At 42.5% G+C, this 13,407-nt stretch overlaps 1 protein-coding gene across 1 annotated transcript in view; it reads left to right on the forward strand.

The window, feature by feature from the left end:
* The first annotated feature begins 1,585 nt into the window (after nucleotides 1–1,585).
* Nucleotides 1,586–13,407, forward strand: part of SPTB (spectrin beta, erythrocytic) — a 125,977-nt gene continuing 114,155 nt past the window's right edge. The window contains exon 1 of the mRNA XM_089691662.1: nucleotides 1,586–1,738. The gene's annotated coding sequence lies outside the window, so the exon portion shown is untranslated. The remainder of the gene's footprint in view (nucleotides 1,739–13,407) is intronic.

Raw genomic sequence — 13,407 nt, forward strand, 5'->3', positions numbered from 1 at the left:
AAACTCAACATTAGAGGTGATTTATTCTTCCAAAGCAAATATACGTTTGCACACTGGTACTGACTAATATTCCAGTGTCTCCCTTCTTCCTCAGTTTTTCTCCATCACTGAGCTGATGTGACCCCCAGCACTGATGGAGAGGGGCAGGGAAGGGTCAAACTAGGATTCTGTGCAGGCAACTGACATCCTCCTTATCAATTGATAATGTCATTGGTTGTCAGGACGCCAGCGGCTGGAAGGTTGTAATGGCACACAATGAAAACCTGTGGCTTTGTGTAACTAAAAGGCAGGCGTGTTCCACCCGCTGGCTTGTATACAAGTTTTGGGCAACTTTTAGACATTTTGTCAAGGCATCCCTGAAGAAACCTCAATGCACCCCAGGGTGTCTGGGCACCCTGGTGAGAAAGGCTGCCTTAGAGTGTTGAAACTTGCATATGATATTTAAGGGGCATGCTTTAGGGTCGAAGCAGGGGCGGACTGACAACTCATGGGGCCCCCGGGCAATAGGGGATCATGGGGCCTCTGTGTCCTTGCCCACAATCAAACCACACCCAAAAAAGGCTATGAAAAGGTACCAGGGGCATCTCATGGGGCCCCCTACTGACCCAGGGCCCTCGGGCAGTGCCCGAGTTCCCAAATGGTCAGTCCACCCCTGGGTCGAAGCAGTTCTGCAAATTTACACAGAATCATTTTATATTGTAAAACACACACTGAAATTGGTGTAAGGCTTCAGTCACACCGAATCTGCCTTTGAAATCGTTTGACTTCTCTTGAATTTGCACAATTTCAAAGTCGGATGTCAGTGCGACTTCAGGTGCGACTTGGAAGACATCTGTGTGACTTCATGCACAGATGTCTATGCAAGTCGCACCTGAACTTGCAAAAACTAGTGCATGAACTACTTTCCGTTGGAGTCGCACTGATTTGACCGCTTCCATTGTGGACTATAGGGTGTGACATACAATTTGAAACAATTAAATCACATGACAATTTGACCTGGTGTGACCAAGAACTAAGTAACAGTGTCTATTAATAATTAACACCTTAAGTATAAATATTTGTAAATAAATGCATATCTTTGAAGTAAATACTAATATAATGATAACATAACCAATGTTGTTTTTGCTTTATAAATAGACTCCAGATCAAAAGCATAAACCTACATAGGGAGCGTCTTTAAAAATGACTATAACAAGCGTGTTTCCATTATTTTATATTCTAAATAAAAGAGGCCTAAAAACACCCATAAGTATCAGGTCTAAAGAAATATTATGACTGCTGCCCATAGCAATCGATCAAACATGATGTCAATGTTAAAAACATTTATATATTTCTATGTTAGACTTTTGACAGATCCATCTCTGAAGGTTCTTTCAAAAGGCATAATCTAATGGTAGTATGGGTGGGGGGGGGGTCATTCTCTTTAATCTTCATTTTCAAAGTCTGTCTCCTCACTGATCCAGCAGGGTGACACTCAGCCCATGGCATTCCACAGCTGACTGTCCATGCTTCCCTTATACAGAGGATCTCAGCACCTCCGGAATGTCCCTGCTCACTTACTGATAATTTTATTTTGGTAACACGGGGCGGGTCCTGTGCCTGCAAACTGTAGAGAGCTGTGTGAATGTGGATTTGTGACCTTTTTTCAGCTGTCCTTTCTCCTTTGTCCCCAAGTTTTGTTTCCTCTTTTCCATTGTGGCGGTGACAGCAGGTGAAGATCAGAACAAGACAGAACAAGGTAAATTTTCATGTTACATTCACATCAGCAGGATTAGATTTAGGTGACTGCTATGAATCATATTTTGGAATATGAAGTTTGGAATATTAAGTCTTTACATTTTTTCTATTGTTTATAAATTATAAGATAGATAAATATATTTATTAGTAGACAGCTTTATTGATTATTATTTTAGAGTGACACATTAGTCGGAATGCCTTTAAAGCAGACCTATAGCTCAAATAGTTTTTTTCTGCATAATTTTGCAATGTAATATGCAGGGTTTGAACCTACCTGTTCTTGTTCTCACTGGACACACCATAAGTTATGTGGCCAGGGCTTAGGAACTGGTCATATTATTTTTTCCAAAGAAGATGACCACAGTTCTAGTGATTGCAGGAGTAGGGAACATCCATATAGCCCCAAATGTTACTTAATAAAACTATTCCAGGCTTTAGCTGTGCTTTAAGATTGGGTTTGGAGAGCCGGTGTAGGGGGGCTATCATAAATGGGCTTCTGGGTACAGCCCTTTACAGATATATATATATATATATATATATTTGTATGTATGTTTCCATATGTGTGTATAGACATATGTAAGTACTTATATAGCGCCAACAACTTATGCAATGCTTTACATATTGTACATTCACATAATTTCCTGTCCTCAAGGAGCTTACGGTCTAAGCTCTATATATTGCATGCATACATACACATACAAGCCCACATACTACTAATAAACATGTGACTTCACTGAGCTGTCATATTATATGCGTCAATAAATAAAAAGTCCTTACAGCTTGGGTGCATATGAATGGAGCCATTTACTATGTGGGCATTACCTAAACTCCCCAGCATCCAGTCCTTAGAGGCAGCAAAAGGTACTTAAGAAATCCAGCTTCTGGGTAATAAAAACAGAGGTCTCAGTTGTATATATTTGGAAATATATATGGAAATAACTCCATTTTGGTGCTCTCAGAGACGTGTTTGAAAATGTAGAGGAACTGTTTACTGTGCTTCTCTTAAAATATTAGAAGCAAGTTTTATGATATGTGTGATTGAATGTGTTATGTGAGTCTCATACATCTAGATCCAAGCAGGACTGGACTTGTGGAATGGCAACATAGGCTGAGACCTAGGGTGACAAAACTTTAGGGACAACATACTGCTTTCTTAGGCAGGCCTAAAGAAAATTTAAATAAATCTGCACACTTGTATCTAGAAAAGTTCTGGTATCTTGGTGCATGAAGAAAAGTTGTATAAAATAAATTGGCTGCATGACCACGAAGGCAGAAATAGTGTAGAGAACACCTAAGTTTTAAATTATACAGTCACATAGGGCTGTAGTCTGTCTTATGGAAGAGTTTGAGTTGGGTGAGTTTATCTCCGGAAGAGATAACTGCAGTAATGTAAGTTGCTTCAATGACTTCCCATTCCTGCGTCATCAGTTGTGGTATAAAATCATGCCATTTTGGAGCAAATTTGGGAGGTACAAGATGTTTCATTAGTGAGGAGCTCAATATAGTATTTGGAAATCAATTTACTATCATCAGGAGGTAATAAGAGTTTTTCCAGAGATGTTGTTTGAGTAGAACCTCTAGGGATTTGAACACTTCTTATTGTTATCATAGTTGCCTTTTATGACCATCAAGGAGAACATTTTATTAATTGAGCTTACTGGCTTTTGATACAAAAAGCACTTTGCAGAAGCAAGCTTCTTCATCATACTGAGGAAGTTTGGAAAATGGCTCTTTGATAATAGTCTGTATAGGTACTATAAACCAACATCAAAGGTTTTTTATTAGTTATTGTACTGTGCACTTTATTATAGTTCATCAAGCTGCTTTACAGAAACATTAATGAATGAAAGCAGATGAGGACCAAGTGCTCCATTGTGCTTGCCTTTTTTTGTGTTTTTTAAATATCATTTTTGTCTGAGGACAGACCTATGTTTATCCCAAGCACGATTCACTTATTGTTGACTGATTCATTACATCTGCTGAATGTCTGTCCCAAACATCCACTAATCTCTCTGTAAAATAATACTTTCTAACAATACCATGGAACTTCCGTCCTGCTAGTCTGGAGTCATACTCCCATGTTGTTGACAATGAATCAATTAAGGTGCCTATGATTCACCATAGAAATAAAATCCAACTGTCCTTCAAAACCTCAGCTGTCAGAGTTATCAATAAACAGCAATTTTTGGATCACTGCACCAATCTTGAGTCTACAAGGAAAGGTTGCTGCCTTTTTTACATGAGCTACAGAAAGCATTGCAACCCCTCTCAACCTCCCAACCCCCTTTGCATATAAATCTGTATTGGTGCATCCCTCTCTTTTTATGTTGCCTTGGATCCTGGTCATAAGTTTCTTTTGATGAGATCTTTGAGTACAATGAGTGGTCTTTTTTTCTGTTGTTAGTCTACAGAACAAACTTTTCCAACCTTTTCAACACAGAAACCCTTGAAAGGACTTTCCAATCTCAAGAAACCCCTGCTAAAAATTACTATATCTATAACTGATACAAGTGTGATGGTCAATGGGAAGAATGTTTCTTACACTTGTGGTCACTGGGAAGAATTACCCACTTACAGAGAGCTAAAAAAGATCAATGGTGTCAGTGAAGACTTATCTGAGAGGCAGAAATTGCTCATTGCTCAAGGAATCCCTAACAACCTCTGGAGGAACCCTAGGATTCCATGGAACCCTGGGTGAGAATCCCTGCTATAGAAGGTTCTTGTCTTTATGTCAGCTTACCCCTGCTTTTATACTTAGCATACAAACTAATTCACATATTATTATTCAGTGAAGATGCTAATTTTGATTATTCCTTTTTTTTGACAATTGATAACTCATGAATTATTTGATAACTCATGAATTTACCTAGGTAAGTAGGTAAAATTGATTGCACGGTGCTACCGAGAAAAAGTACCCCTTTCCCCTGGCAATTACTTCACATAGAACAGTTCTGACAGCCAATATTTCTTTGGCACAGAATGCATGTCTTTAAATAACTGAGTCCAAATGATACCCATTGACAACATTACTCACTTGTTTTGCATTGATGACCCATAAACAGCCCACTCCCAGCTACTGGAAGAGGTAGTAGTCATTGCTGATTGTGGTCATTGATGTATTTTGATGCAGCCATAGAATCCTATAGTCATTGGATGGCAGGAACATGCTAGCATCGACATGTTTTTGATTGAATGTGCTACCCACAACAGCCATTTAGTGACAACAGTTAATTTTCAAGTAAAAAAGAAAATTATGTACAAGACTTTATTTGATACTACTGTCTTATCTACAGGCGTGCCTCGGTTTACAAATGCTTTGGTTAACGTAATTTTCAGTTTACGAATGAAAAACAATTGAAAATAATGCCTCGGTTTATGATTTTTTTTCGCAATACGAACAGATTAATTGGTTTTCAATGCATTTACGGATTATTTTTTAATCATGTCCCTGTACAGTACATATGGACACTCCATCCACAATTCAGCTGAGCTCCCTCATGCTGATGCACCTGTCACAAAGACAACTCAGGTCCAAGGAGTCTTGTAGTTGGGTGGGCGAAGACTGATGTGGAAGCTGAGACACTAGTTCCCCATCAGGTCCATTCCCTTTGTGATTGACTGCAGGCAGTGGGTGGATCCATAGCCAATAAAAAACTTGTTGTTGGATATAGAATCCACCCACTGCCTGCTGTCAATCACAAAGATAGGGAATTAGTGTCTCAGCTGCCACATCAGGCTCCACTCACTGTCAGCATCTCTGGTTGCTAGGAGGCTGGCGGGTGTAAAGTCAACAGTGTCCTTAACAACCAGTGACAGGTGCAAAGGAGTTTGTGTTTGCAAACATGCTGCTCTGTTACATACCAAATAAAGAGGCATTTTGTACTCTGCCTGTCTCTGTGCAGCAACTTAGAGCTGGTCTCAATTACTTCCAGTGTTATTTACAAACTGGAGATAATTCTTTTTGGATTTAGTGCCACGCATGTCAGTAAAGATACTGGAATGGGTAGCAGGGATTTTTTTAAATTCGGTACATTTTAAAGGGACATACTGCCAAAAAAGTGTTATTAGGGCTTTATTGATTTCCCCCTAATGTTTGTTGAAGTTACAGTTCATGTCCTATCCTCCTTTAAGGCTAAGGCATATAGTCTGAGCTGCATTTTTACACTGTTCAAGTCAATGTGAATGCAAATTCTAAGCATCTCAATGTATCTCAGAAGCAGCACAAAGCAACACTATGAAAACTCAAAGGCAAATCCTTATGCCTCTCAGAAGAACCTGAAAGCATAAAGCATTTGATTGTTGCTGTAACACGTCTTGCCCAGTGGCGCCAACAGAGGTGCGAGTACAGCCACCTAGTTTTACAGATTTCTACGTTTATTGAAATGATCATCTACTTATTTTACCAATGCATATTACAAAATAAAACAATATATTTGACTGGTTGCTCTTTGCCACACTTCCAGTATTTTTTTCATCCAGCCTTTACAGTATATGCAATTCCCACACGATGACATTAGGTCAGTGGGAAACACCAAGCCTTGCAAGTTGCAAAAAAATGTTACATTAGTTCTCACGTATTGAAAATCTTACAGCAAAATAGGAGGTGTTGCTACAAAATAGGAGGTGTTGCTACAAAATAGGAGGTGTTGCCACCCAAGCATGCCTGTTATGGCTGCAGAGAAAGGAGCAGAAAATATGGTAGACATCAGGCTCATTCATGGGGGAATAATTGCACAGTCCCAATTAATCAACTCTCATATCTAAGTGTACTTTTGGGATGCTTTTCTTTCTACAGTTTGAAGTCAGTTGTGGTTCACAGTTTTGGTAATAAAGCATTATTTTAATGTGGTTAAGGTACAAGATTAGGACAACTACCACATTTACTAGTCAGCTCTTGATAAGTGGACTTCTGTAGGGCGGGAGAGTGAAGATGCAAAAAGCCTGATAAGGGAAAGCTGCGACCTAGTGATAACGCTGTTTGTAAGATCAGGAAAGTTTGTTGATGAAGCACTTTCAGATCAGGAGTTACCGGTATATATATTTCACTTTCATACATTCATTTATTTGCTACATATAATTTCTTGAAAAGAAGATGGGTGTAGAAATGTGCGTAGCACCAAAAGTCGAATATATAAGCAGTCATGAATTAACTCCGCTGAATGAAGACTACTGGCCCTACTGACAGGCTAGCTATTAGCAAAATTAAGTTAAAACTGAATATGCAGAATATCAGAGAAGGGGGTTGATGTGCTAAAGGAGTAGACCCTGATCACTTTGCCAAGTGGATGTTAACTGAGCTTAGTAAATAAGATGACGCTGTGTTGACTTTAATCATCCACTCATGTGCAAAAAGTAAAAAAAACACACTATTTTTTTAAATATCTCTTGCACAAGATTGGGTATTCAAAGTGAAGACGGCACAACCTTATTTACTAATGTTGGACAACTTTTTCTAGATATATCTTATTATTTAAAAATTGTCCAATACAGCAAATAATTTATTTATTTTGTCTGCCAAATTTGATATAATCTGGTGATAAACATGTACAAGCAACAGAAAATTGGGGAAGCCAACAGCAAAGAGACACTGTATATAACTATACGTTTTGAAGGGAAAAAAGGACATGGTTAGTTTGGTGGTATAGGTCTCTTGCAATATGTTGCTTGTGATGTCAGATGGGATGGTTCTCTTAAAACCATGACGAAGCATCATTTGGGTGGGGATTCCCTCTGGTGCTTGTGTACGTACACCGATAATGTCCTCAGTTCTTGAAAAAAAAAAAAAAAGAATTCTGAAGACAAATATATAAAGTTTAGGCTTTGTAGGTGTAATCCGCTGGTAACACTGCTTATACACCAGCTTAGTATATAGGGCTGTTGTAGCCATAGTGGGGGTTATTTACCAAAACTGGAGAGTGCAAAATCTGGTGCAGCGCTGCATAGAACCCAATCAGCTTCCAGGTTTTATTGCCAAAGCTTAATTAAGCAAGCTGAAGTTAGAAGCTGATTGCACAGCTGCACCAGATTCTGAGTGCAAATACCCCAGACCATTTGTAAATTTAAAATTATGCCATTTTACAAAATGGTGAAAACTAAAGGTCTGCAAAACCTTAAATAGGCAGCTTACACTAAAAATTTACAGTAATGTCCAATCCTCAGTTTCTTGTGTGCTCTGTGATGGTATGCATTGCAAGAAAATGATGCATGCCAACTTTTTGTCACTATGCAGTAGGTTACAACACGCATTGTGTCGTGTTGAAGAAAAAATCCAGCTCTGTAATGCATTGTAACAGTGCACCTCAGCAAACCTATACTATGCACACTAGCATGCTTACATATTGTGCACCATAATGTACACCCGCTGATGTGGACAGGCTGTTAGTGTGTTGGTGCATTGCAGCGCAATGGAGGTAATATCAGAGGTCTGGATAGACCCCTTAATGATTCACTTTTGAGTCCTCAATCTCCTTTTCATTTGCTGTCCATCACTTACTACTGAACATGGAAGTTCTCAGTACTGAGCACTTCCCTGTGCATTCACAAATGGATGAGATAGTAAACACGTCATACATGCATACTGATCCCCAGGGATGTATTTACCGCGAGCCAAACAAGGTGTTTGCCTTAGGTAGCAATTTTCAGGGGGGGTGCCACCCCCACTCCCCAGCAGAAGTGCGGTAAAATCTGGAGCCTCAGCCGCTTGCTAGGGATTCGGGTTTTTAAAATACTTGTCACCCCAGCAGGCAAACTAAAACTTCCATGCTGTGCCCAGCAGGAGAGAGGGTGCCACGTGGAAGTCTTAGTTTGCCTGTTGTTTATTAAGTTGCTGGGAGAGCAGGAAAGCTCACTGATGCTCAGCGGTGTGGTGAGCTTACCCCACTGTCAGAATGGATCTGAGGATGCAGAGGAGGACAGAACGGTGGACAGATCCCAAGTGCATGCAGGGAGGGGGTGGGGTCACATGCTTAGGGATGGCAGCATGTGCCCGGGCATGCGGGGTGGAAGAGGAGGTTCCATGCTCTTTGCTGAAGCTGCTGCTGCCGCCACCTGTAGTCCTGGTAGAGATCTTCTCCTGACTGCCTGATACACGGCTAATCATCCAGGCTTGGGATGCCCGACACTGATGCCATCTAGAGGAGCTCCAGGACTGATGAGACCTGGGGAGGATTGGTAAACCCAAGGTGTGTGTGATGGAGGAGGGGGGTATTTGGGGGGTTGATCAGAATGGAGGTATCTAGGGGTGTGATCAGAGGGGGGGAGTGTGGTCAGGTTGGTGGTATGTGTGTGGGGGGGGGGGGTGTTCAGGTTGGTGGTATGTGGGGGGGGGTGTTCAGGTTGGTGGTATGTGGGGGAGGGTAATTAATCAATTTGACAGTATATGGGAGGGGGTGCAATCAGGTTGGTGGTATGTGTTCAGTTTGGCGGTATGTGCGGGGGTGATCAGGTTAGAGGTATGTGGGAGGGGTGCAATCGGGTTGGCAGTATGTATATGTGAGGGGGGGGGGTGATCAGGTTGGCAGTATGTGGCGGGGTGCTAATCAGTGGTTCATATAGTGAACTCGGTGTAGAGCTATTCACCCTGAGGTCATCACAGAGGACAAGGGGGCACTCTGTACGTCTGGAGGAAAATCAATTTAATCTCCAAATACGGAAAGGTTTCTTCACAGTAAGAGCTTTGAAAATGTGGAATAGACTCCCTCAAGAGTTGGTTCTGGCCAGCTCAGTGGATTGCTTTAAAATAGCCCTGAATTCTTTCTTAGATACACAGAATATAACTGCATACTATAATTTACAGGTAAAGTTGATCCAGGGAATATCCGATTGCCTCTCGGGGATCAGGAAGGAATTTTTTCCCCTGCAGGAGCAAGTTCCATCATGCTTTGCTGGGTTTTTTTGCCTTCCTCTGGATCAACTGTGGGTATAGGATTATAACTTTTTTTTTTTTTATGGTTGAACTGGATGGACTTTTGTCTTTTTTCAGCCAGACTAACTATGTAACTATGTAGGTTGATGGTATGTGGAGGAGTACAATCAGGTTGGCGGTATGTGGGTGTGTGTGATCAGGTTGGCAGCATGTGGGGGAGGGGGGGTGCGATCAGGTTGGCAGTATGTGTGTGTTTGGGGGTGATCAGGTCGGCATTATTTGGCGGGGTGCAATCAGGTTGATGGTATGTAGGGGAGTGCAATCAGGTTGGCGGTATGTGTGTGTGTGTGTGGGGTAATCAGGTTGGCATTATGTGGTAGGGTGCAATCAGGTTGATGGTATGTAGGGGAGTGCAATCAGGTTGGTGGTATGTGGGGGTGTGTGATCAGGTTGGCGGTATGTGGGTGGGGGGATCAGAAGGGTATGCAATGGGGTATGTGTATGGGGTGGATTCCTGTGGGGTAGGTGGGATAAACTGTAGGGTGTACATATTGGGATGGAGAGTATCCAGGACGGGTGCTTAGGCTGCTACCTTTGGGTGCATCGAGGGTTGCGGTAAAATCCAAATCCCCAGCCACTTGTTGGGGATTTGGATTTTTAAAATACTTGTCTTCTGTTCCCTGACATTGCGCTCTCTCTCCTATAAACGCATGGAAGTTTTAGTTTGCCTCACCTGGCAGCTGCTAGTAGACAGCGAGGAGAAGTGATACCCCTGGTACCTTTTTCATAGGATTTTTTGAGTTTGGGCAAGGACACAGGGGCCCCATGATCCCCTATAGCCCGGGGGCCCCATGAGTTGTCAGTTCACCCCTGCTCCAGAGACATCTCACACAGGAACCATTACGTTTGCAGCAGTGTCCGCTACATGGGATCCACAAGAGGCTGTGGACTGCCGGAGGATGTCCAACTCTCGTTCCTGGATCATTGGCAGAGATCAGCACACAAGAAAGACACCGAGCTCTCTTGATCATGGCTCTGGGGGTGCCCGGCAGGGGTGTCATTCTGGAGAACTGTGAAGGTGAGTGCTGGAAGATTTCTCTCTCTCTCTATTTGCAGCAGAACAGAAAGTGAAGAAAGATCTCCCTAGGCACCTATTCACACCAATGTGATTTGTCATACAATTTGACAATTAAAGATCGCATGATAAACCGCAACCTATTTGTCCCTATGGAACCATTCATATCGGTGCGACTCCGACTTACACCAAGTTTGAAAACGGTTCGTACACTATTTTTGGTGATTTTATGTGTGACGTGCATTGACATCTGTGCATAAGGTCGCACAGATGTCGGCAAATTGCACATGAAATTGCATTGACCGACGGCTTTGAAATTGTGCTACTTCAGCTGAAGTAGTGTGATTTCAAAGACACATTCTGTGTGAACCAGGGCTAATTGAACCTTGTGTAGTGTTACCCTTGTGAGGACCACTGGGTTTCTAGGTACAGCTAAGCTATGTACAGCCAGGCAGCATGAATTTTCCACACTTGAGCTTGGTTTTTGTTAGGAGAAAATAGCTTAGATAGGGTAATAGGGATTATGCGATGTCCAACTTGACTGAAACAATGCACTTCCTTCCTATTTACAAAAACAGATCCTGGACTGTTCTTTTTCCTTGAAAGACATCAGTCTTTGTGGATCAGTAGCAACAGACCCTTATGGGTGAGGAACTCTCAGCCCCTCAGCTGGCAGACACTACCAGCCCTCCTGGCTGTTCTGAAGATCTCCCAGGACAAGTATAAAGGATTAAGCACAGTGCTGTCTTTTAAAAGCTTGCTACATGTAGCAGTCTCTCCCCATGTGAATGCCTGGGTGATGTACTCACTCTGTCCTCCTTGCTCTCACTGCTCTCATGTCTTGATCCTGTTCATGCTGTACTGCTGAATGGCTCCTCCTGAGCCAGCTAAAGCCCAGCCTGGAGGCCAGCCCCCCTAGACCTAGGGGACCTCTCCCAGGCCACCAACTGTCAACTCATCACTCCATTTTCCACCCAACTCCCCAACAGGCCTGACTATCCCATATTTATAGGCTGCTCCACTACTCTACCGGGGCCTCCAAACCTGGGATTGGTTAGACTCTCATAAACATGCAGATTAGATCTCCACCTCTTTCGCCTACTGGCTTCTGGAAGGTTCCCATGGTCCTCCAGAACCAGGTGGAAGTGATAAAGCCCCAACCTGTTAAGCCATCCAGCTTGACCTACAGTCACGGACTTGACCTTAATCACAGACTCACACAGTTACCATATGTCATACTCAGTAGATTTGCCTACACTATTCTAGTAGCACACTAGAGGGTGCTACACTTGGATAGCAGTAAAACCTGACAGGGGTTCTAAAACCTCCCCACTCTATCCAAACCAAGAGAACGTTTTGGGCACAGATGAGGCCCAGATCTAGGGGGGTGCTGGGTTGGGCTGTGCCCCCCCCCCAGATTTTAGTTGTTACCCCCAGGTCTCTAAGAGTGCATCCACTGGTCCATGAGGCACTCTGATGGGGACAACTGATGTAAGGGGGACTCTGATAGGAACAGTTGATGTAAGGGGGACTCTGATAGGGACAGTCGATGTAAGGCAGCACTCTGAGGGGGCAGTTGATGTAAGGGAGACATTTGTAATGGGGACATTTGATTTAAGGGGGACTCTGATGGGGACAGTTGATGGAAGGGGGCACTCTGAGTGGGACAGTCAATTGTAAGGGGGACTTTGATAAGGACAGCTGATGTAAGGGGTATTCTGATGGGGACAGTCAAAGTAAGGGGGACTCTGATAAGGATAGGTGATGTAAAGAGGAGCTGTAATGAGGACATTTGATGTAAGAGGGGGGGGGGTCTCTAATGAGGGCATTTGATGTAAGGGGGATTCTGAAGGGGACAGTTGATGTAAAGGGGACTCTGATGGGGACAGTTGATGTAAGGAGGACTCTGATGGGAACACTTGATATTATGGGGACTCTGATGGGGACAGGCAATGTAAGAGGGGCTCTAATGGGGATAATTGATATAAGGAGGACTCTGATGCAGATAGTTAATGTAAGGGGGCCCTCTGATGGGGACACCAGTTTTTAAGAAGGACTCTGATGAGGATCCCTGATAAAGGGCGGACTCAGATAGGAGCACTTGATATAAGGAGGCACAGGTTAATGAAAGTCTAAAACATAACAGCTTTACCTGTTCATGTCTGCACCGCCTCTGCATTACCTGTCAGACATTATTTCCCAGTTGTGACTTGTAACAAAGAAGCATGCTGAATGAATGGGGAATACTGGTGGCATCTCTGTTACACTATTGACATTATGCCTCCTGACTTTTTATTCTGCACCCCCAGATCATTCTGTTTCTTTGTCACCAACAGTTTCATTTGTATCTGTTTCAAGTGACCATATTGTTAAAATTGAAAGGGAAATTTATTGAAAATGAATTTGTTATGGTAAATAGTAGTGATAATTGATTTCTATGCCAGTTATAAAGAAACAAAGTGGATAAGTGCATAGAACAAGTGATATAAACAAGGTGCTCAGTCCAAAGAGAATGTCCAAAAATGAACTCTTCATGTATAGCAGTTTATTTGTGCAGATGATCAAACGGTGAAGTCTCTTTGTGTGAATCCACCACCACAATACACTTACCAGAAAAACAAAAATTATTGTGTCCAATGTGTGCTAAAATCTCCACAGATCGCCCGTCTTCCAGGCACCGCCACGGACGGCTAACGATCCTCTGAAAAGTAGCTCACCACACGGAGCCCGA

The sequence above is a fragment of the Staurois parvus genome, unplaced genomic scaffold (assembly GCF_062004578.1).
Source record: "Staurois parvus isolate SC_StPar_1 unplaced genomic scaffold, SC_StPar_1.0 ptg000568l, whole genome shotgun sequence".
Taxonomy (NCBI): domain Eukaryota; kingdom Metazoa; phylum Chordata; class Amphibia; order Anura; family Ranidae; genus Staurois; species Staurois parvus.